Source organism: Copadichromis virginalis, linkage group LG4, assembly GCF_057382275.1.
Source record: "Copadichromis virginalis isolate Kocher_CV1m ecotype Utaka linkage group LG4, C_Virginalis_male_GT1.1, whole genome shotgun sequence".
Lineage (NCBI taxonomy): Eukaryota > Metazoa > Chordata > Actinopteri > Cichliformes > Cichlidae > Copadichromis > Copadichromis virginalis.
Genome location: NC_140621.1, coordinates 18,700,506 through 18,722,886, shown reverse-complemented (window position 1 = coordinate 18,722,886; position 22,381 = coordinate 18,700,506). Strand labels below are relative to the sequence as shown.

Below are 22,381 nucleotides of genomic sequence, written 5' to 3'. Positions count from 1 at the left end.
TTTCATAACACATTGTTTTATTTCCTCTGCCTGTAACGCAGATATGCCAGTACACAAGCAACACTGCTAGCTCTTGGCACTTTTTTCTTTTTTCACGCCCTGCAGACTTGGGCCAAGTGCCATTGCACACACGTTTAATGCGAGTGTGACTCTGTCTACCCTGATAACCTCTTAGCTTAGGCTCACATTTAAGTCGAGGCAGGATAAACCAGTCAACTGGATTCTGAGGTGTACTCTGCACAGCGTGTATAGAAGGCAGAAGAACCTTGGATACGATGAAAATGCCCACTTGTAGATTAGAGAAATGATGTGGCATATTTTGTGGTTCAAGTGAAAAAGCAGAACTGCATAATCAGTGTGATGAGGCGGACATCAGTCATCACTTTAACTGTGTAAACTGAAAAACCGAGTGAAAGATATGTTCATTATTTACGTTTTACTCAGTGTCTTCAAGGATGTGGGCTGGTAATGGGTGCTTTTGGTGCAGGGAAAAAACATTTTATGTAAATAGACATATTAAGACAGAACAAGTGGACTGAAGCCCAGAAACCACTAAAAAATATAAGGTAACTCAAGTCTTTGGATGCTCAGCTCATTTTGCAGTTTTGAATTTGAATTTAGTTTGGTAATGTCAAACTAGGGAAGGCAATCGGATGATACCCCCACATAAATTAGAATATTTACAACGATGGACGTGTAATTATAGAAAAAACCCCTGATGTCTAGGACTAAAAAATGCATCAGATTTAAGGATCAGTGCCTGGGTTGCCATTACTGAGAGCTGCGTCACTGCTGTTTGTTCTGATGAGAGGTTGCTGAACTGTATCATGCCAGCACCGACCCTGCTGACATATCTTTGTCCCTTTGGGGCTGCCTCATCATTGCTTGTCTGTCTGCATGTCCCCTGATACACTCGGGGCTTGATAGGCAGTGCAAAGTTCAGCGTGTGTGTTGGTTTATCTCGGCCGCTGATACAGGCTCTGGTGGGAGTGTGTTTATCTTGGTACGTGACACGGTGTTTGTGCACAAGTGTTGGGTCATTCTCAAAAATACTGGGGTGGGGGCTGGGAGTCGGAGCTCCTGCAACAGAGGCAGAAAGGAGGCGTTAGTGATATCAGCTCCCTCTTTATCCAGGATTTGTCATGGTATACAAAGCATGAGTCACTGTAATGTGTGTGGTTGAGATCAGAGATGTCCAGTAGCTGGAATGAAAGGGAAAGGTGCGCTAATGCCAGTCAGTAGTTATTTTCTGCTACTTGTTTAAATTAGGTTTGCTATTTCTGCAAATACATGCAATCATAAATGCAATCTCACAAGTGATGTTTAGTTTGTTAATGATTACTAATAATCATATCATGAATGCTGACATGCACAAAGGCAGTCAGTTTATCATTTTAAAGCACAGTTATATCTCTTATACAATATGCACACGATTGGCCGTTGTCAGTAAATAGATGGACCACTGAACTGACTGATGTTACAGCTCTAGATTAAATTATTTCTCACATTTGATTCTAAAAATCAATGTCGAAGTCATTCCTTCTAAGACAAACATACTTCCTAGACTTTCATGATGCACTTTTGTTGCTTCTTACTTATCATTTGATTACAAGTTGTAAATGGATTAATTTGATTGAAGAGCTCAGACAGAAAAGTCTAAGTCCATCTGACGTGTTTTGTTTTTAATAAGCGTTGTTTTTCTTTTAATCAGGCTCCTATGTTATGTTAACTGTAAATGTAACTTAAATTAATTTATTGGCTTTTAACAAATTGGATATTCTTTTGCAGTCCATGCCTCTACCGCAAAAGATGCAACTGTTAACACTGGAAATCATTAGAGCAGAAATTAAAGCGAAACATTGAAAAAGCTGTTGAGCAAAATCCACAAGATGACATCATAGTTCATTGCTAAGTGACAGCACAAAAAATAAATGATAAACTGACAAAAAAAATAATAAGTACACTATGATCAATGTACTTCAGTGTATCAGTAACTATAAAACCTGTTGTCACGTCAAGTAAGTTAAGATACGAAGTCGGGCATGAAGCTGGCAAACAGCATTACAATAGCAGTCTGAGCAAACTGATAAATCCAAGCTGACCTGGTTGAACGTCACATGATGTGAGTTGTGTCTTCTGATTAGTGGTGCTTTGGCTTTTGCCGACAAAAGGTAGTGCCATTTCGAGTTTTATTTGCCAAAAGCTCTTGTTTTGGAAGAGGTTCACTGTGGGATTTAGGGATATTTGAAGCTCGTATGAGATTTTTGACGACGGCTTTTACATCCGAACTCTTCAGTTTGCTTACTTAAATTTATGTTTTGTAAAGCAACATCAGATATTTAGTTGTTCTTAACCTGATCTACAAGCTAAACTCAAGGATGGTGGAAAACAGAAGGGAGGACCGACCAAAGACAGCATGAGGGAGTGTAATATATTTTACCAACCAAGGGAAAATCCAAATGAGAGTGAGACTGGGATCAGAATATAACAGAGACACAAAGAGAGAGACGAGCTATGTGCTGGAAGCAGTGCGACAGTGAAATGTTGCCAGCACCGCTATTGATTCAAACCCAGTGCCAAGCTCACCTCTCAGAACCCCCCCACCTGCTTGTCATAAAAACAGGTGGAGTTCAGCCCAGCTTGTGGTCCCCTCCACGAGACGGTGATGTGGGGGAGCAGTTAATGGCTTTTCAGTCCAACTCCTCTCCCCGTCTATTTCTGGAAGCATGCTAGAGCTGATTGAGCAATGATAAGCTGGAAGGAATTGCGCTTTCCCCCCTGAACATCTCTTCACTACGCCTTATCTGTATCTCAGGAAAACAAAGCATATCAGCCCGACATAGAAGAATGTAACCAGAAGAATGCACGATGTTGTTTTTGTCTTCACCAAGCAGTTGCTAAGTTTAAAATGAAATAAAATGTTTTAGAGGTGAGAAAAAAGTATGAAATGTTATTCTTCTTTTATATCTTCACGTTCAAATCTAGAATGAAATTTAAAATCCTTCCCCTTGAGTAATCAGGGCTCATCTTATCTGAAAGACCTCATTTTACCCCAGTGGAGCACTTTTCTCTCCAACTGCTGGCTTTCTTGTGGTTCCCTGGATATTTAAACTTACAAAGGGAGGCACAACCAGCTCCCAGTTTAGATTCTGGAGACAGATGCCACCTCTAACTCTCTGATCTCTACCGACCCTGAAGAACGGCAATCACTTTGTGTTTTTACACCACTCTGCATCTAATTCATTAGTCATTATTAATCTCTGGCTCTAGTTTGTTTTTGGCCTGGTTTCCCCACCTCACTCCAAACCGGTCTTGGCTGGTGGCCACTTCTCAAAACGTGATTCTGCGAGAGGTTTCTTCCTGTTAAAAGAGAGTTTTTCCTTCCCACTGTCACCAAGTGCTTGCTCAGAGGGGGTTGTTTGATTGTGAGGGTTTTCTTTGTATTACTATAGGTGCGGGTCTTTACATTTCATTAAAAAGCACCTTGAGGCAACTACTGTGTTGTGATATGAATAAAACTGAAATCAAATTCATTTTAGTACAGAGAAAGGGACATTTGTTGAGTCATTTAGCAGGTGACATCTAAGTATTGGAAGCACAATTGCCTTCAAAGACATTTGGGCTGTTTTTAGTGGGCAGACAAAAGCAGTTTACATTTTTTTTCTAATGTATTCTTGTGCTACACTAACACACTGCACTGACGCCCTTTAGCTATTTCAAACAGCCACAGTTTTAGCGTGGTTAATGTACTGTATATAGTATACATGCCTTTTTAGGAATTGCATGAGCTGTTTCCATTGCATCTGGCATCATGAGTGACAGATACATTGTGCACACGCTGCCACATACACACACTGTGAGCTATATTTAGACTTTCTGATGCATAGTGGGCTGTCCGGTTTGTGTTGTACGCTGCAGATCTCCTCAGCACACACTCACACACCCAGCCGTTTAAACTGCAACTGCTCTTATCTGCAAAAGGAGAGCATAAACAAACCACAGTCCTCTGCCTCAGCCTCTCCTCCCTCTCCACACCTCTCCGGGTGACATACTTCAGTTTCCCTGGTAGTTTATCACGACACTCCCGTACCTGCCAATGGGTCACACCGATATTTTGGAAGTAAAATTTGGAACAGAACTCTGATTTGCAAAGTTACTAAGTTACCCGCATACTAATCTCTGGCAAATATGTAAACAACTTGTAAGGTCAACAGGTCGTCGCCTGCCCCAGACAAACTTCTGCTATTGGGTTAAACTCTCCAAAAGATGATTTTAGAAATTTGGCAGCTTTGCAGTGTCGAAGCAACACGACTCAACATCGACCTGATTAATCGCCGTGGTGCAATTTGTGGTGATGGTGAGGAAAAGGTAGTATGGGGGGCTGGTGGACACCAGCTATCCGTCACTTCCTGGTGTGTGTGTCTGTGTGCTGGAGTGAAAGACGCAGAGAGGGAGGAGCAAAGGAATCTTCTGCTGTCTCTACAAGGCCCGAGGCTCAGAAGAGGATGATTTGTAGCCAGGAGAGATGCCAAGGCATGCGGGGAAGGAAGGGAGATGGAGAGGAAAATCACACTCGTAGCAACAAAGCATGACAACAACCCAGAGAAATACAAAAGAAACACACACCTTCTTTATGAAATGTGAAGAATAGAGAGCTACCAAAAAGGTCAGCTATAGAAATGAAAGTCTTTTCCACAATATTCCTGTGATGTTTTTCCTCATGCCACCAGCATTTTTGATCTTTATAAATACACTGCATGTCTGGTGATGTCTCACATTCATTTCTGCATTCATACAAAGTGTGTTTAATCCACTCTACCTATAGTGTCTTTCCCACTGCTGAGAAAATATAGCGCTCTAAACAGCTCTCCTGTCTGCTTAAAGTCAGGCTGGATTTATCTGGCTTGTGCTTTGAAGACTTTCATGAATAATATTTGCACATATTAATGAAAGAAACAGCTGGCCAGCTTTTGACTTCAAGTCATGAGATGCACACTTTGTTCCCTTACCTTCGTATGTTTGTGCAGCAGTAGAGTGTTTTTGTCAACAGCTTTAATGTAGGCTCAAGTTCTCAAAGGAAACCTTTTTCCCCTCTCCTGCCTGTCCTCATGTGTGAGTCTGGGATTACACCCATGTGGATCAGTGGGACAGAAAGTCAAAACACGCAGAGGAAAAAGACATCTCTGTAGCATTTGCTGGCAGTGGCAGAGAGCAGTAATTGTGAATGGACCCTTCTATGTCAGTTTTTCGAGAAGGGCTTCCACTAAAACCAAAATCGTGTTTAGGGCTGCGAGGGTTGCACTGCTTTCCTCTAAAACGTATTTCAAGACCATTAAACCAGCAATCAGTCCGTGTGTCTGCCATTTGTAAACGGGCAGTTTCTAAGGGGAAGGTTTTGTCAGTTGTTTACAAAGAGATGGCGGGAGCTGAGATCACCATTACTATGGGAACCTGTTTGGGCATCACCAAGAAATGCCTCCACAGCTGGATCAACGCTTACTGACTCACGGCTAAGGAATTTCAACCATCCTTCTAATACGGCTGCCAGGGACACTCACGTGCAGGCCCGAACACAAACTTTCCTGCGTCACTTTCTACGCCAAACGTCTGCAGTCCAGTAAATTTAAAAAATGCAAAAAGAGAATAGCAAGAAAAGATGGTGGATTAAATGAGTCAAACTGAGTCTCATTTTAGCCATTTATAACAGGAATATTTACATTTTTGTCAGGAGTGGACACTGTAGCCACAAGTGGGAACTGTGAGACAATAGTAAATAAAATGTGGTGTACATGTAGTACAGGTCGAGAGTATTTCTAAATCAGTGACCTCATTCAGTTACACATATACAATCGTTGGCCATTTTATTAGGAACACCTTGCTAGTACTGGGTTGAACCATGTTTTTCCTTCCAAACTTCGTGGCACAGATTCAACAAGGAGCTGGAAACATTCCTCAGATATTACTGCACTTGTGATTTTCCCGAGGGTGTGCTTTCCCATGCTTTCTGTGCTTTCTGAGTTGCAGAAGGTTTGTTACTGGACCAGCTCTCCATCATAGTGCTATTGACTCACATATGTCCAAACTGTATACTGGCTTTTCACGGCAGCTAGTTTCAAAGTTCACCACCATTGAAAAGACATTGTTATCCCTTTTATTATTATCATTATTTTAATTATTATTAGCATTTTAGATGTGGTATCACCTCCCCCAGTGGTGTCTGCGGTACTGCTCAGATTGGGCAATGGTCTGAGGAATGTACCACACACCTGTTAACCAACAGCCCAGTATCGCTGAAATGAAGGCAGACTTGAGTTTCCTGCACTAAACCTACTTCCTTTTGCACTGTTGATGGTCACAAGATGTTGAAATAATCCAAAAAAAGTGTACACGTCAGAAAACAGGTGTGAACACCTGCTTAAGTCCAAATATGCTTGTTATACTTTATACCAGTCTGAGAAAACTTTGCTACTTTGTAATTTGCATTTACTTTATAATATGGGATCCGGTCGTTAAGTGATGACGTGATGAATCCTACTTCCGGGCTTTGTGTTGTGTTTAATGTTTTCTATTTTCTTCTATTTAATCCCAAAAAGCTCCTAAAACAGTCAGTGATCACTGTTGACCACTGTTTATTACCACTAATCATTTATTTAAGCTCAGTTTTTAAAACCTTAGGATGTAACTACAGCCCAGCCCATGCAGCAGTATATGAATGACTAACCTCGTATTGTGGATGGATTATCTCAGTTGTTCTCCTGGCTGAAGTTTGGTCCTTTTACAGCATTCATGCGATTACATTTGTTTCTGACCACCATGAACACTTACGTTAACTTTTATCCAGTGGAAAAAAAGTTAGCTTGTTTATATTGTGCTAACATAGCTGTGTCGCTAGCCGTCACATAGCACATCTTTATATACCAGCTAGCCAAACTTCAGTAACCCTACAAACGTCACTGCTGTTTAGTTTTCTGTCTTCATTTATGTTGGAAGTGATAACAGAGCTGTACGTTTGAATTTGTTTCCAAAACCCCGCAGTCAGGACATGCTATATTGTATTTAGATAGAAGCTAGCGAGCTAACTTCCTGCTAACTTCTAACTCTGTTAAATGTCATAAATTCCGTTTTCATGGATGCCTCGATGTTAAACTCAATTGTTACACCTGGTAGAGCAGAACGCTGATCATTTTATTACAGATGAAAGACTTTAGACAGTTTTTCAACTCTCAGTAATGCCATAGTGATCGTTTGATATATGGACCTGCAGCGGAGTTTAGGCCCAGACACGGCTAGTGACGTCAGACTTAACGACCGGATTAGATCCTACCTATTATTTAAACGACTTAAATTGAGAAGTTAGTTTATAAGTAGATAAAATTAATGCTTCATCTATTTTATTTATCATTCTCAGTTAAAAGTTCATCAAGACAAAGTCACATTACAGACTTTGTAACATGTAAAACTGGACCATATGAAGAGCCTGTGAATGTAGGATTATTAGTGCTATGTGATATTGCAAACCCAATACCAAGTTAATGCAGGGCCAGTATTTCCAATATCGATACCAATAGTTTTAATCTATAAAGTTTATTTGGGGTATAACAGTGTGTCATGGTTTAGGAGATGAATCATCATCAGTTTGCATATTCTGTACATATTTTAATGATCACTAAATCACTGTGATTTCCCCTTTCTTTCCTTTTTTTTATACCTGGAATTTACATGTTTCTGTCTCTAAAGCAGTTTGGTCACATTGATCCAATACCAGCATCAGCATTGGAATCAAAGGATTATGTCGATCCTCGGAAATCAGAGTTAGAAATTGTTGTCATGTTGTTTCAATGTTTAACTGGTGGCTAAAAGATGAAAAGTTAAAGTTGTGATATTAAATTAAAAAAGAAAACAGAGATCAGTTTCTTTAATTTAAATTTTGTTGTTTACTTTTAAAATTACCAATAACACTGCACCAAGCTATCTTAAGGAACTTTTAAACCCATATGCTCCTGCTAGGGCTTTAAGGTCATCCTCACAGTTACTGTTGGTTCAGCCCAGATCTCGACTGAAATCTAGAGGTGATCGATCGTTTGCTCTAGTTGCACCGGAGCTGTGGAACAATCTCCCGATTGGCATCCGGGCGTCTGATTCTATTCATTCTTTTAAATGACGGCTAAAAACATATCTTTTTAAACTTGCCTTTTCTACCAGTTAAATGCTGGCTTGCTTGCAGTGACCTATTGACCTATTGTATTGTATTGTATTAAATTCTCTGCTATCTTTCCATTATTGGTGTCTTTTATCATGGTGGTACAGTCTTACCTTGCTATAACCTATGTGCTGCAGTTTACTCTTATTGGTGGCTTTTATCTGTGAACATAATCCGTTACTCTTATGTATTTGATGTTAATGTGTGAACTGTTTTATTTTTTATTGTTTAACTTGCACTTCTATGCTGATGATACAGTTATTTACAGCTGTGGTTCAACTCTTGTCCAAGCCATCGACTCCTTGCAGAAAGCCTTTTCTGCTGTCCAGCACTCATTACATCAGCTTAAACTTGTTCTCAACGCAGACAAAACAAAGCTCATGTTGTTTTCTAAATCAAGGAGACGAGCCCAAACAATCCCATCAGTAACCACTCTTGAAGGTAATAAAATAGAGTTGGTTCACACCTATAAATATCTGGGAATCTTAATTGATGACTCGCTTACCTTCAAACCACATGTAGAGAATCTTGTGAAAAACCTGAAGTTAAAACTGAGATTTTATTTTCAAAATAAGTTGTGTTTCTCTTTTAATACAAAGAAGCGGCTTGTTGCTGCAACATTCTTGCCTGTGCTGGATTATGGTGATATTCTATATATGAATGCTTCTGCTCAATGTCTTCGAATGGTTGATTCTGTGTATCATGCTTCTCTGAGGTTCATCACTAACTGTAAATTTCAGACTCACCACTGTGAGTTATACTCTCAGGTAGGATGGCCTGCTTTGGTAAGTCGGAGGAACTCTCATTTATACAGTTTTATATATAAGGCGATACTTGGGTTGCTGCCTTCTTATATATGTTCCCTGCTTGTAATGAAACATGCTGGTCGGTATTCTCTTCGTCCGCATGGTTACTTGTTGCTTTCTGTTCCATTTGCCCGAACTGAACTTGGTAAAAGAGCTTTTGTCCATTTAGCACCCTCGGCCTGGAACAAACTGCAGAAGGAATGGAAAATGACTGAATTCATTTCATTAAGTGATTTTAAATCTAAACTACGAATCCTTGAGGCCAAGTCCATAACATGCAACTGTTTCAATTAGATTGATTGTCATTTTAACTGACTTTTTATTTTATTTGAATTTTATTGAATTTTATTTTTATTTTATTTGTATTCTTTCACTTATTGTTGCATGTGTGTTGTTGCTGCCTGTGTTTGAGTAATTTCTGTAACTGTGAGACATCTGCTGCTGCCTATCTTGGCCAGGTCTCCCTTGAAAAAGAGGTTTTTAATCTCAATGGGATCTTCCTGGTTAAATAAAGGTTAATAATAATAATAATTATGTAAAGCACTTTGGTATGCCCAAGGCTTTTAAATGTGCTCTATAAATAAAGATTGTTGTTGTTGTTGTTGTAATTGCTTTAGAAATATTGTTCCCAGTCCTTTAATCGGCATCTGAAATTAACTGTATTGTGTAATGTTGTGTAGTTGTGTAAGACATGCAGGCTTATTAAACTAATACAAACTGTCAGGTATCATCCAAGGCTATTTACCGGGGCTTCATCATTTGTCACATGATAAAACGGTGTATAACACAAACAAATAGAGAGGAGTCATTTACTCTGCAATCCATTTTGGGCAGAGGGCATATCTGAAATAATGGCTTAATTAATCGCTCTGTGTGGGTGACTACAAATTCATATTCTCTCTGCAATTAAGAGCCACATGAAACCTGGATAAACATATGCTTCTTACCCTATTTCCGAGGTATTTTACTGCAAGCCCTCTCCTCCAATGAATTGCTGTGTTCACGGTTTCTTACCAATAATTGGCATGAAACTCCAGGCCCCTGGGGTGAAAATTAAAAGTTTTATGTTCATCTTCACGAAAAATCAATACAAATGTATATATCTAAGTATCTAAATCTTTATTTCCACTCTAGCTGCACAATAATCAGCTGACTGAACTCTCTCCCCGACTTTCTCTTCTCCCAACTCTTGCATTAACCAGTCAAATCTGCCTGAGCTTTAGCCGGTATGGCAATCCAAGTCTTATTAGCAAACAATAGATTACCCAACCCTGAAACAAGCCACACCGCATAAATGCTGCGCAGCTTGTTTTGGTCAAGCAACACAGGTGGACTAAATGATGTCACTTCTCTCCCACACAGAACAAAGATGCTAGAGGGTACTCTTTATGTGTAGGCCCACTTCATAACATGTGTGTGTGTGTGTCTCGGTGTGTGTGGGGGAGAGGTGTTGATGGGCCCTCGGTGGGTGGCGTTGCATAAGAACATTAGTGCTGAAGCAAGGTTTGATGGAAAATTAGGAGGGGGAAGGGAGGGACCATCATTTGATGTCTCTCTGTCTCGCCTATCCACCCATTCTCTCTGTGTCTGTCTCACACAGGACAGCACACACACACATGGACTAAGCCCAGCATGCACTGGTGTCTGTCTGAGTCAGCTGCGTGGATCATGGTTTGTAGAAATATGCCCACTGAGCAACTGCAACAAGTAAACACATGATTATACCGGGCTAACATCACCGATCAAACAGACAAGCAGAAAAAGACACGGACGCGTAGCAAAAAGTAAACTAGAAAAAAGCAGGTACTCTGGCTCTAGTGGACACGGAAAACTTGCTCTGTTTAAAGACAGTGCAACTTATATCAATAGCGTTTGCCCTCTCTTCTCCATCAGCATTTAAACATCCAAACATGTCTCATAATTATTTATATTTCTAAATATTCTGTCAGCTTGAGAATGAGAAGCACCTCAGAAGGGTCAGTTTGATTTCATGATGCCATAAAGTGGACAAAGTACAAGCCCAGTGATGTGGATCTTATTATTGCCATTCTTTTGTTATTACACCAAACTGCATTGCATTGCAACTTTATTTTAAAAGGCTCCATAAATGGCGTTGTTGTCAGTGTGCGAAGAAGTTAACATGTCAGTGACATTTAATAACCTTTTAAGTTGAGAAACTTTAGTAAACAACAGCTACCACAAAGGCCAAGAAAAAACAAAAAACAAAACAATGGTATGAATGTGGTGAGTGTGAACAGCAGGGCGGCCAAGCGATGAGCTGAAAAAAGAAGCACTGCAAAGCCAAGAGGACATGAAGATCTGGGTGATAATCTTTCACCAAAAGAACACCAAAAGAACAGAACAACAACAACAAAAACTATTTGTTTGTTTCACTAAAAACCACAGACTGTATATAAAAGATGGAAGAAAACAAACTACTGTGGGGATGCTGCAACTCCAAATTAGCACTAACAAATTGATAAAATAATAATAGAATATAACCCTACAAGAAGTACACTTCTTGGATTGTTTATAAGAATAATTAACGAGATGCCATAATATATGTTATTTACCTGATTTCAGTTCATTTTTAAGGTGGCACGGCAAGGTCAAATGGACTACAATTAAAAAAAAAAACACTAAATAGAAAAACACAGCAAAAGCATATAAAACCAGTAGAAGCAGAAAAAAAAACAAATGTCATAAAACAAAATGCAGTTGTTTATGTGGACACAACAACACGACGAACCAGCTGCTGAAGTGCTGAAGTTACAGAAACCAAAACATGTGACGGCCTGCACTGAGACATTTAAAAGAAACAAAGGGTTCATCGGTGCTGTGAGGGGAAAAGATAATGCCTGTTTAAATCCAGTGATTCATATAATACTGTAGAAACATGTTTGTTATTAGCCATTTATTGTTTTGTTTTGTGATTTAAAAAATTTTCTTTTGCAGAATTTATTTCTATTTCTGTTGTGTCTTATTCAGCTTTTGTTGGGTTTTGTGTGCTTTTGTAGTATTTTCCGGTGTGCTGGTGTTTTCCTCAGCTGCAGTGCATTTATTCACTCAGAGCCAGCGTACACTTCAGCAGAGATGGGCAGCAACACATTACAAGTAACGCGTTACTGTAATCTGATTACTCTTGGGTAAAGGACATGAACTCAAAATGTTGAAAAAACATCTTGAAACGTGCTATTTGTGCATCTGTTTAGCACATAAACATGTTATCATATTTGATCTCATTATAAGCTTTACACTATATGGACACTGTAATAGAGACATATTTGTACTTGTGACTTTAAGGTTTGTCTCAAAATAAGCGAGTTCCCTCATTTAGGCCACATTCCTCCTAAGTTAGCTTTCATACAGAAGTTCTCCATCTCGAGTGTTGTGAAATTTTTTATCTCTCACTAAGTGACACAACTACCGCTTTCGATGACCTGCTACTTTGTAACTTTTGGTTCAGTCAGCTATTTGTCTTCAGTTTAGATGTCAGTATGTTTGCGTGCTAGCTGTTTGGACATGTTAACACAGGCTTACAGGTGCAGAATCAGTGAACAGCATCACATCAATCCTCCAGCATTTTACATTATCAACAATGAGAACTCAACATATTGCTTCTGTCCTGACAGTGTGTAGAAACCGAGCTCTAAGGGAATAATTGGAGCCTCTTTTTGTGGCCCACTGCACTTGCAGCTTGAGGAAGGAGGAAATAAAGACTGTTTTATCTTAAGCAGGATTAAATGCTTAAGGAGGTAGAAGAGGTGAAGGAAAACAAGTGCTCTGACTAAATCTTAAGCATGGTTTCAATTAGTTTAACTCCAGAAAACCGTTGCACGGCACAGTGAAATGATACTGTTTTAGTGGTCTCGACAGAACACTTGAGCAGTCAGTACCCAAACGCAATCCTCCATGATACTGAGGAATGTTTGGCAAGGTGAAAGCCTCAGACAGCCTCCTCTCTGTGTGGAGTTTTACAGCAGTCACATTTCAGCCCTAATTTATACTTCATCTTTCACTCATGCTTTTTTGTTTCTCAGGCTGATAGCAATCCACAGCAGGCCTATAAAACACCATTTTCATATTTTGATACAGTGCCTGCTGTGCTGTCAGTCATCATGGAGGATTACTAGAACTGTTACGAGTTCTCTGGCAGCTGGTTACAGCCAAACGAGGACAAGGAGGAAATGTAAATGGAGAAGCTGGAGAAGGGGCTTTGGCAGGTCATGTCGCACCATGTCACTGAAATGTGATCTGTAGGTCCCACATGAAGGAGCGCAGCCAGGAGCTGACAGACCTTTTTAGTTGTTCGCCCTGTGCCATGTCTAAAAATCAAGTGTTCTTTTGAAAAACAGAAAAAATCTAAGTGATATTGGCCAAGAGACACAAAAATGATGACATCCATATTGTTTCCAGACCCACTGGAGTGTTTGCCTAAGTAACTGTTTGCAACTAAGCTACAACGACTGGGCCGTGATTAGCATGTGGGTCTGTTAACACAGGTTTTGAGCTCAGGGGAATATGAAAATATTTAACACGCTCTATCTAATGTGTGCAGTTTTCCAGATTTTTGTTGTGAATGTTGTCTATAAATGGAGACATCAGAGGATAATTCTGTATACACAGAATTAGGAATCCCCAAAACGTGAAACTTAATTAGATGCATCATACCGGCAAAATGAAAATAACTTTCTCAAGAAGGACGACGATGATGTAAAAGCACCTAAAGAAATACTTTAACTATGTCACTAAAGTTAAAACAGGTCATGTAAAGTAGTGCAGTCTTGAGTTATTCTTCATTTCTTCATGTTTTGCTTGGAAAAAGGAAAGGAGATAATGGGAAATGTATACTTGCATAGGTAAACGTATGAAACAGAGCTTGTACAGTTCTAACAAGCTTGAAAGTCAACATTTTGGAGGATCACCTTTACTCTTCAACACTGAGAAGAGTAAATGAACCCACTCGTCATGTCTTTAAGTAGTGCTCAGGAATATTTCTCCAGGCTTCTTGAAGGATATTTAAAACTCTTCTTTGGATGTTGATTGCCTTTTCTTGTGTTCTCTGTTGACTGATGATCCCACACTCAAAAATGTCGAGGTTCAGGCTCTGGGGAGGCCAATCCACGAAAAATAGTTTTCCATGGTGTATATTTCCATACAGGTTTTTATTGCCTAGGCAGTGTGTTTGTGATCATTGTCATGCTGAAAAATGAAGCTGTTGTCAATCAGACTTTCCAGATGGGATTGCATGGTGAATAAAAATGTGATTGTACTTCAGCCTTTTCTTCATGTTCTGACCAAAATATAATAAAACAAGAAGACTTTTTCCCCAGGACTGTATTATTATGTGAATATTGTTGATGTTAATGCTGTCATCAAAAAAGGACCATTACATTTTCAAACATGTTTCCAATTTGAAATTCATTCCATCAGCAACTGAATTGCAGTTTGCAATTGCAATTTATGTGAAAATGTATCAATGATTTATAAATGTGAAATCGTGAATATGTGTGTGTAAGGGCAGTCATACTTCTGTTTCTATTCCTGGCACACTTCTCAGTTCACATATGTGCGCGCGTGTGCATTTCATTGGAAATCAGTTTGATTTAAGGCAGTTCTTGGCTGTGCTCCACTGCTACTGCAAACGTCAGCAGCCTGGCCAGCGGCTGAGAGGGATGAGGGTTTGAGGGTGTGGGTGGTGAGGGGTTAGTTAGCAGATGGAGGGAAAAGGTTGAGGAACTAAAGGTAGGAAATGAAGAATAGGCTGGTGACATGATAAAGAGTTTAGCAGGGACATGGATGGGTGGAGAAATAAGGCAACTGAGGGAGGGAAATAGAGAGTGATGGCTGGAGCTGCATATGGAGAGGAGGGATGAACAAAAGGTGAAAAAGTATGACTCTGATCATATACCAGATACAGGCATGATAAAATACTATATGGACACAAAGCACAAACTTAACTACCACTTAGTGTTAAGATAAGAGTTCACTTCAAAGCACAAGAACCAAGCAACCTTAGTAACAGTGTGCTGTCCCAAGTGACCCCTGTCAAATACAAAGACTCTTGCACAATCTTCAGAAATTAATCAGTGACGTGAACGTCCTCAACAGGCAGACAGGTGGATGTGGGCTGACAGCAGAAAGCACAGCCCTGTAACAGTATGTGACAGGCTGCGGAGTCAGAGATAACAATGAGCCAGCTCAGTTCCCAGCAGGAAGACAGTCTTTAATGAAGCCAATAGTTGGGCTGCCTGGGGAGAAAGGATGTTATTAGCACAGGACAGAAGTCTCTGTTACAGGTAGCTCAAGTTAAGGGGAAAAAAACAGGAAGCAAATTCGGGATTTCAGCATTGCTTTTTGCAGATGATCTCATGTTGGCTTAGAGGTGGTGACCTCCAATCGCACTGGAGCAGTTTGCGGCTGAGTGTGAAGCAGCAGGAATGAGAATTTGCAACTCCAAGTTGGAAACCGTTGTCAGCCGGAAAAGGGTGGAGTGCCCACTCGATGTCAGGGAGCAGTTACTGTCCCAAGTAGAAGAGTTCAAGTGTGGTGTCTTGTTTACTCTGGGTCTTGTTTAATAGTGAGGGGAACACGAGATTGACAAATGGATTGGGGCGGTATCCGCAGTGATGCGGATGCTGCACCGATCTGTTGTTGAGAAGAGAGAGCTGAGCATAAAGCAAACTTGTCGATGTACTGGTCAGTCTGCATTCCTACCCTAGACTGGAACACTAAACATAACCTCCTTATAACCAGGTTATGTGTTCAGGTCACCATGGTCATTTTACTGTGGTGATTTATGCAGTTAAAAAGACAGCCAACTCCGTCACACAAGAAATTCTGACTAACCCATTCATTTCCTCCATGTTACACACCTCTGCTGCATACTACACAAACAAAAGCAAACATTTTTTCACATCTCAAAATTTAAACTCAAAATCATTCTCACACATAAGTTTTCTTAACATGGCTCCATCTCACAGCTTGTTTTAAAGAGCTTAATGATATGAATTCTAGTGTAATTCCAAAGATAGCAAATCTGTTTTTAAATCACAAATAACAGTGAGGACCTTTAAAAGATTGCTTAAAAGTGGGGTTGGCAAATTCATTAATATGCTCTAGGCTAAATATGATTTTCAGTTTATGCTAGTGTATCTATTCTAGCAAATATTATTACTTATTACCAGTGATGGGAATAACAGTGTCACTAGTAACAGCATTACTAACGGCATTAGTAGTGTGTAGATAGTTTTATGTTGTGTGTCAGAACAATGAGGCGACTGCTGTCTCCAGGTAGAAAATAGGAGTGATACACCTGCTGCTGTCAGACCTGCAGGTATCAGGCTGTGATGTTCTCCTTTATAGTGGACAGAAATATTTGGACTGGCACAAATAATTTGTGTGGCATCTTATTGAATGCAGAACAGCTGACTGTTATGTAAATAGTCTGAAATGTTTTTTTCTTTTTAAAAGGGGGTAAAAGGTAAATGGCTGCAAATAACTTTGTTGTTTGCAAAACTTGTGCATATCATTTTCAAATTGACAATTTATATTTGCATTTAAAGTTATGAAATATGATTCATTAAGGTTTGTGGTTGTTACAGTAAAAATACAACTTGTTCTACTCTGATTTGATTTTATTTTTGTTTGATTTTAGATCATTTGTGTTAATGCAGTATATCAAAATGAAAACATAACTGTAAATTCAGACACGTGAGGTTGTGCTGAAAACAATGATACCAAACAAGGCAAAGTAAATAGTTTTTAAAGGTGTAATGTAGAGGAAACATCAAAAGTAGTTAAAAAGGGCCAATTATACCCTGGACCCTGGAGTAACGCAATAGTTACTTTTCAAGTAATGAATTACTTTTAGAATCTTGTAACTCAGTTACTAACTCAGTTACTTTTTGAAAAAGTAACTAGTAGCTATAATTAATTACTTTTTCAAAGTAACTTGCCCAACACTGCTTATTACTATTGTTAATTATTGATTACTGCTTGGCGAGTACTTTTTGCTGACAGCTCCTTTCTTTCGCACAACATGTGGCTGAGGCTATCTCCAAACAACCAAACCAGTTGTGGAGAGATTTCAGCTGCAGCACTGTATACCAGCTCTAATAATCAAATTCATGCAAGCAACAGCGATAGCAACCACTTGCCATCCAGTTGCAGAATACACACTTTCCCATAATGACCATTGGTTACCAGGAGAAGGGGCTTTAGAAATCTATTTCACAGCAAATACCATGCAGACACAACTGGTTTCAAATATGCACTTTTCCCTAGTGGCCAGTGGGTGCCAGGTGGTTGCTAGCTAGTCTTTAGCCTAAGCAAACTAGCCTGTAGTCGGTGGATGGGAAATGTGTTATCTGTATTGCTTTTTATTTATATTCATTTTAGATAAAAACACAAGTAAAAGAAGAAAGATGCATGCAAGGTGAATTTAAATATAATGGAAATAATTGAAAATGAAGAAAGTAAAGAAGAGCATATTGCCTCCTGTTCACTCAAAGTGGACAACCTCAGACATTTCTAGCTGCAGTGAGCACAGAGCAGTATTATGGGATTTGGATTTTCTGTCATCTCTCCTTCATACTGTAACCTTTGAGAATGTAACCAGGGTCGTTAAGCCAGAGATGAACATATAATGTCATCCTTAGGTCGTAAGCTTCTTCCTCCCACCCTGCAATTGAAACGGCAGTTGTATTCATGGTGGCTTGACAGTCTCACACAATAGACACAGTAATGGGTGGGTGCATTCCAGCATGCGCCACACACACACGCACACACACACAAAACAGAAACATATACAGGCTTACTGAGACCACAGGCTTTCAGCGAACCACAACATAAAGATCATCATTTAGACTCCTGACTTCCCTTTCACGGGGAACTTCAGACACTGATTATATGATGCTTGTTTGCATATATGCTTTTATATGTGTTTATGGGTGAGACCAGAGAACAATTTTAAGATCAAATTTGTGAGGTTAAAAAATTGGAACACTTTGAAATTTTGTCTGCAACCAATTCCCTTAGCACCCACAAAATGAACATCCATGAGTTTAATCTGGGTGGCTGAACACGGTTTAAGAATAAGCAAAAAATAAAATAACTTGACAAAGAGCCTGGTTTTTATTTCTAATGCATTTCCATATACTAGCAGACCCACTGAGCAGAGGGCGATCCTTCCTTTCTACAAAACAAACAAAATCACTTCTTCAGCAGAGAAGCATGCACATCTAAGATGAGGGGACAGTTGTGGATAAAAGCCTTTAATTTATTCACAACTGTATAGTCTCCTTTGCAGAATTACAATATATATATATATACATATACATATATATATATGGATTTAAAGTTTATGCAGGTGCACTCTGAGACTCAAAGGCTTTATTATCTATTATAGCTATTTGCCATAAATATTTCCAAAGATGTAAAATGAAAGCTCTGCAGATAAACAGAGGATTCAGGGACTAAAAAACATATCAATAATAAGCATATATGTTTTTTAAATCAGCTTTTTCTGGAGAAAAAGAAGAAAAAGAAAGAAAAAAGCGAAAACCCATTGAGAGCTAAAATTATATTAGACACGTACCAGACGAGAAAAAATTACCATCAACCATTCAGATCCAGTTCCTGTTCCAGTAATAGAAGCTCTGGAAAGTGCTGTCACATGGTTGAAACTCAGCATGAACCATTTATTTCCACCAGTATGGGGTTTCTCACTGACAGACTGATATTTAAAGTTGACATCTGATGAAGCTGTTGACAGTTTCAGCTATTGCAATAGCGCAGCAGGGATGCTTAAACTTTTCTGTATCGTAATATTTTAGCTTTTTTTGTTGCCATAATCCTAATTGATTGATGAGCACAGCAGTATTTATTGCAATTAAACTTGAATCATTTTTATAGTAATTCCCACATGCTATAATAGAGACACAAATAGAACAGAACAGAAACTGAAATGCTTCAAGGGTTAAGATGACAGAAGATCTTCACAGCTATGTCAGCTCGGCAGCCCGAACAGCAAAAGTCTGCCACATGGGAGTGTCCAGGCAAATGCTATCTATGACAGGCTTCTTGATAAAATGCAGATCTATTTGGTGTAATCAGATATGAGAGCCTCGTGCTTTCGTTCACAAAGGAAGATTGATGCATTGAGTGACAGAGTTTCACTCTGAGAAAATAAATCTTGGTTATAGATGATGGATTTTCTGTTTGACTATAGTAGACTATCAATCCTTTGAGTTTACACTCTTACGGCTCAGTGACTGCTGTTTCTGATGTATCCAGTTTTCCCTCTTTTTGTTTTGGGGTTCAGGTTCATGTTGTGTATGAATTAAAAATAAAAATAAAAAGTATAGTTATATCAGAAATGTGGTGCTGTTGTTTCTTTATATTTTACTTAAGAAGTCAGATTTTCTTGTCAATTTTTAAAATCTACAGAACAAACAAAAAAGCAAAGAAATTTGCATCTTTGGGCACTTTTTGCTGGAAAACAGTTGCAAAAACATTGGATTTGTTCCCATTTTTTAGTTGAATCTGTGAAAAATGCCAAAGATAACACAAAATTGTATTTTTTTTTTTTTACCAATAAGGTGATCACCTGGAAATTGAACAAGTGGAGGACAAAGGAAGACGTGGCATCTGGCCCTTCAGTTGATCCATCAACTGTTCACTGAAGCCTCATCAGAAATAGTTTAAGAGGAGTGGCGGCTGTGAACAAGCTTCTCTCGGGGAAGTGAAACAGGAAGAAAGGGCTGAGCTATGCCAAATTACACAAGAACCTAAGAATTATGGAGTGATGACTCCAAATTCAAAATATGGAGAACAAATCATTATCAATATGTATAGAGCAGGTCATGAGAGAGGTACAACTATGAGTGCCTACAGTTATCTGTAAAACACGCTGGGAGGCTCTGTCATTGGGGCTGCATCTAGAAAGCATCTCATTAGCAACGGCTTCATTTCTCAGCAGGACAATGAACACAAATACACTACCAATGCACTCAAAGCATACCTATATAGAAAAATACATACTGGGAAACTACCAGTCATGGATTGGCCTCCCCAGAGCCCAGACCTCAGCATTATTGAAGCAGTCTGGGATCATCTTGACAGAGAACAGAGCAAAAGGCAGCCAACATCAACAGAACAGCTTTGAATATCCTTCAAGAAGCAAGAAGAACTATTCCTGGAGACTACTTTAATGCCATTATGCTATTTGAACAGTCAAATACTTTGCAAGTGTCATCCACCCATTGATATGCACATTGGTATAACATATTTTTTTCTATGCTTTTTTAAAAATCCCTTTTTCTGGCCAATAACTGGTCACATAGGCACAATATGCTGTTACCATTCATGTGCACTAATTTAACTAACAAGATAACAGAACTAGAGTAACACCCCCTTTCCGGTATTTATTCTAAAGGTAACCAGATGCTGGTTGGAGCTTTGTGGTAAGTTATGATACTTTAAATCTTCTCACTGAATACATGTTTCCTCAAAATGACAAATTATTCCTTTATTGAATATAAAATGAGCGGGGAAACTCCAGTCAAGCAGTTTTTTTCTGCCATTGGTAGAAGTAGAATACGCTCACAAATGCGAGACCATGAGAAAGCCACAGCTCGGTGGCCTCACGTTCTCACCACTAACACTATGTTTGTCTGTAGAGGAAGGCTGAAATAGATAGTACCCCAGCCAAACTATACAAAGAGGACATCTGATGCAGAGTGCTAAGAATAAGGACATGAGTCAACAGTGCTGTTCCCAATATGAAGGGGCAGGCATCTGACAGTGACACATTTTGCTGGAGAAGAGACAGAAGTTGGTCACTGTTGGTTAGTGTTTTACATTTTTTCCCCCATAACATTTGAATTTACAGTATTTTCAGATGTTCCAGTAACAAATTCCCCAAGCTGAGATATTTATTTAATTATTATGATGCGTTTGAGGGCCGGACGGTCTATGTGTCTAAACCTTTATGTACTTTATATAAGAGGTGGACTTAGCTAACGTAACGTTACTCAAAGGTTTGTCCCGTTATGCGGCTGCACTTTGGCATCATGGCCAATGCGTCTTTGTTTTTTGAGCTAGATGTGACCATATTTGGACAAGATGGTGGGGTGCTAAGTTAACACTATCAAGCTTGGTTACCAATCCGTCTCTAGAAACCATTTAAGTGTATCAAACGGACATAGATATTAGCTAATTTGTGCTAAGTGACATAGAAATAGAATTTTACTCACCAGAACTGGAGCACAGACTCCAGAGACAGACTGGGAAAGCCTGTTAGTCAAATAAACCCAATAAAAAGGCTCCAAACCGCACTGCAAGAGGTCAAATTCAGCGAATTAGCGATAATGATGCCTTAGCATACAGTAACAGCTACAGCTTCCTCTGTCTGCACCCATCTGTCAATAATAGTCACCGTGTATAACTCTAAGTCTGAATACAATTTTAGTTAATGACCCCAGCGCAGTGTTCATGTATGGGGAGACTGTAACAGCTGTACAAGTTGCAGTGTTAAGATAATTCTCTGCTTGGTTGAAACATGTAATACGAGTTGTTATCTGATCTCTTCTTCCTAAAGTCTTACTGAAAGTCTTGCTGCTGATCTTTGAGAAAGCAACTGGAGTCTGGAGCAGATTTCATGAGGCATTGCACAATGATCTTCTTAAAAGCAGGTCAAGCTCATCTGAGACCACACACCCTGAGGATGCACACACACCCGTTCTCGTAGCTCAACCTCCCCTCCTGGTTCAGGTCTCTGTTTCCAGCCACTGACAGGTCAGCAGGGCCTATTCATAGTAACACACAAATCACTGTCTTATTGTGAGAGAGAGAAACATTGACCCGCAGTGACACAGGACAGGGTTTGGCTTGCTTCTGATTTTTTGAAAAGTCACAGTGAATAAGGAAATAGAGGTGGCACACACAAAAATGCTCTTAAACACACAACCACCCACAGACCGCTCCTAAGTGATATTTTCTCTCTTTTCCCGTTAGCAGCTCATAATAGCATTTTTTTTTCATGCAGACTCTGTGGCTCTCCGTGTTCACCCTCACTTTTCACGTCGCTGTCACGTCTCGGTGGTCGGGAGATGTGTCTCACCATTCTACCCGTCTGTCCTTGTTTATGTAGGTTTGTGTAAGTTATGTGATTTTTTTTTTAAAATTTTGCCACTATAGCTCGTTCTTGATCTTCACTGTCCATGTCTCGACATTCGTATAGTGTGCTATTACAGGGTAAAGTATACAGAGAAATGACATCTATTTGACCCACTTTCACTGACTCCAACCAGATTTGGCAGAAAGATAAGAAAGCTCTCTGCCAGTAATCTGTTAGTAATCACCTATATAGCAT

At 39.4% G+C, this 22,381-nt stretch overlaps 1 long non-coding RNA gene across 1 annotated transcript; it reads right to left on the bottom strand.

Annotated features, from left to right (window-relative positions):
• Positions 1-21,526, bottom strand: LOC146711214 (uncharacterized). The gene is made up of 3 exons (XR_014920129.1): positions 21,264-21,526; positions 20,050-20,122; positions 1-1,080 (listed from the first exon to the last, which is right to left on the bottom strand). It is a non-coding gene; the product is annotated as an uncharacterized LOC146711214 (long non-coding RNA).
• Positions 21,527-22,381: the final 855 nt, after the last annotated feature.